Source organism: Thermobia domestica, chromosome 14 (genome assembly GCF_964235325.1).
Source record: "Thermobia domestica chromosome 14, izTheDome1.hap1.1, whole genome shotgun sequence".
NCBI lineage: Eukaryota > Metazoa > Arthropoda > Insecta > Zygentoma > Lepismatidae > Thermobia > Thermobia domestica.
In genome coordinates, this window is record NC_137467.1 from 100,002,399 (window position 1) to 100,006,181 (window position 3,783).

Here is a 3,783-nt window from a genome sequence, read left to right on the forward strand (position 1 = left end):
ACAGATTTCCTTAGTAAACATAACGAATCCTTGTATTTGTACAATATACCGCTGTCCGGATAATGGATTTTTCTCAGTGTAGGGGGTCGGTCTTTCGGACTGAAGCCTGTTCTCCAAAGTTGCGGAATGTCTAAAACGAACGAAATATCTATTAGTTATGCCTTTACTCATAAATTTTAAGCTCCCGTCAAATAAAAATTACGAGTGTTTAGAAAAACTAAACATTAGTAGTAAGAAAACCCCTCCCAAAATACTTTTCTAAATTCGCCACTGATTCTCAGTATAAAATGATCTTCATGGTTGTATCCGGAAGATTATTGCTAAACATATAAACGAAACGAAATATTAGTTATGCCTGTACTCATAAGCTTCAAGCATATCCCAAATAAAATTAGGACTTTTTAGAAAACGAAACAATCAGAGAAACCCCTCCCAAAGTACTTTTCTAAATCCGCTACTGATTATTTGTATAAATTGGTATTCAAGGTTGTATCTGGAAAATTATTGCTAAGTCATTGCACAACTACAGTATAACAGAAATGTGGAAGTACGGACATATTGAAAAACGTATGCTTTGACGAATATATAGAAAAACGTAAGTTTAACTTTTGTGCTAGAAGCTAGAGTGCTCTTAGAAATGAAACACGGATGATAAACTAAAATGATCTAGAAGGAAAAAAAATGTCGATAACTCAAAAGTTAAAATAAAGTTAAATTGCCTGTAAAATTGCCCTCAAATACTATATTCTTCATATTAGCTTTAATTCGTAAAACATGTGCTCCATCCATCTCGATGGTGAATTAAAGAGGTAAATATGACATTTAGGTCATGGAATTGTTATCTAACTATAGAATATACTATAAGAAAGCTATTTGGATAGAAAAATCATGAAAATGAAAAAAGCCAAAATTTCCAAAATTCTCGTTTTTTCCCAAAAAAGCCGGCTTTTTATGTGAAAAAAACCATCGATTCAAAAAAAGCCGGCTTTTTTGCATCTCTAGTCATAAGTCATTTGGCATGAAACATTACAATTATTCAGAAAGAACTCAGCTGCGAAACTAAATTACCACTTAATATTAATACGTTTAGTGTTGAAAGTCTCTGCTTTTGTAATCGTTGATCTGGTCGGCAGTTGATATTTTACTCAGTCTCTGGGTTGACGCTGTTTCATCCGTAAATTGTGTGCAACACAAACAGATAGAGGCCTCCCGAGGAAGATAGAATCAATAACATAATATCATAGTATTTGACAGTCGCCCTTTCGAACTTTTTCCCAGAGATGGACGGTTGTTATCCAGCATTTCATATAAGTATCTTATTTCAAACCTGTCATACAGTAACAACAAGTAGACAACGCAATAATACACAACACTCATTTTCACTTTTAGCTGTTGTCTTCAATTGCAATTAACAATTATAACTAACAATTACTAGTTTCAATTGCTCCATTACAATCAACAATTAAACATTTCAATTACTCCTTTACTATTAACAATTAACAATTACAAATCTTAATTCCCTGGTTACCAAATAATAAACATTGATTTAAATTTAATTAGAAAATTCATGGTTGAATTCTATCGAAATTAATATTAATTGCCAAGGAAATATTGAAATTAACTGCAATTGAAATTAAGTGCATTTTCCGAAACAATTACTTTCAATTGATTGATTAATTCCAATTAGTTTTAATTGATTAATACCCAACACTGGCTACAAAGAAGCTCGAAGAATGTTTGTAATTGTAAATCACTAAGGGTTTCTAAAAGAAATTAATTACTGAAGAATATCTTTACCTTCCTAATCTTTGGCAGTCTGAACAACGAAGCATAGCATAGCAAGGTGGACTGGCTACTCTTGTATATAGAGCCCTATCTTAACAGCTAAGAGTGAATATTGCCATATAAACAGATTATTTTGTTAAAAGTAAAGTAATTCCTACTATAGCACTCCCATCTACGTATTGCAGAAATTTATTGAAGAATGCATAAATGCTGTTAATTTGGAGAGATTCAAAAAGAATATAAGAAAAATGTAGGAGGTATATAAATGTGCATGCAGCGAAGGTATAATTGTTATTAAAATCTCATATGATGCATTGCCTTTTAGACCAAGTTCTTGATAGAAATAGAAATTTTCAAATAAAAAAATGAATAGTAATCAAAGCAGCAAATGTGCTTTCCTGTGGTTATATAGTTACCTTGCGTGTCATTGGCGCATTGGCATTGTATTATGAGAGAAATGCTAGAGGGTAAAATGGAAGGAAAGAGAGGGAGAGGCGAAGGAGATTGTAATTTAAGGAAGGTGTTAAAACAGAAAATAACTACGTAATACGAAGAGACTAGCTGAGTATCACCGAACATCGAAGCTTCTTAGTTGCAAAAAGTGGCCTGCCAATAATGGCAGAATAGCTATGATGAGGATGCTAGTCATATGTTTAGCAATATCGGCTAAAAAATATATTAAAAATTAAAATAATATCGATTATAATCAAACCAGGTTTAAAGAAATCTGCAATATTTCGAGCTTGCTGCTGCTTTAATGGAAATAGTTCCTGCGCTTCGTTCTTATGCACTGATAAATGATGTTTTTCCAGACCTACATGTTTTTGTTTTTCATTGTTATTGCCACTCTGCTTCAATTGGTTGCATAGTTCGCATAACCCATACGGTTGCTCCCCACTTTCCTCAACAACTTCGAAATACACATGAAAGTTACTTTTTCGCGCTCGTCACTTGCGTTTTGTACTTTGCAAATTTCTTCTTACTAGACGCCTGTGGCGTTTCGTCAGTAGACTGTCTAAGGCAAAGCAACTGAAGGGTGAAAAACAAATCTATCTTTTGCTATATTTATCCCAGAACGATCCGACAAACTTTCCCAGCTCGAAGATCAAAGGCTTAAGTTTACTCCAGATAACACACATCTGTAGAATAGTGTCTAATTTCCCGATAAGTAATCCTCATTGTTTAGAAACGCAGGAATGCATCGTAATCCATCACCAATGACACTTTTTTTTTTGTGTGCAACAAGCTTTGATTAGAATGACATCTGTATAGCTTGAAAACGAGTAATAACTACAGATAATGCGAACAACCGATTCACAAAACGATATACTGTAGCTATATGCTAGAGGAGAAGATCAACTCACACGAATTACATAAACTACTGGGAACACATTCACTCCAGTGGCATTTTTACTGAAGCCAAGAACTTCAAGTGAAAGATGTAATGATTTTTTCCTCTTTTTACATCCTATAAAATAATTCAAGTAATACCGGTGCTTGTGCAAGACTCTTGCGCAAGAGTTTTGGTCTTGGTCTTGGTCTTGCATTCCTTTTTCTTGTTCTTGGTCTTGAATTCGGATTATTGGTCTTGGTCTTGGTCTTACATGCAAGACTCTTCCAAAAACTGCAAGACCAAGATTCTTGCGCTCATCACTAGTTTGCTCCGTACCCTTTCTTAAATATATTTTTAAATGTTGCACCTAATCACAATCTTCCGAACAAAATCAAAACTTGTTTTTAAATTTGCCTTTGTGTAGTCAAATGGTTCAAGTGCACTGGTTCTGGATTTGATTTCCAGTGAGAGCTAGTGTATTTTCGTCCAAGAGATGTGAAACGCCAATGCAAAGAAAAAAAGTGTTTAAATAAGCCTAACCAAGCTAATCAATAATGCAAAATAAATAATACAATGTTACGAAATTATCGAAGAAACGTTATTAATATTAGGTAGGTGCGACTGAAATGTCCAACGGATGATTGTCAATTCCAAAGGTAAAAAAG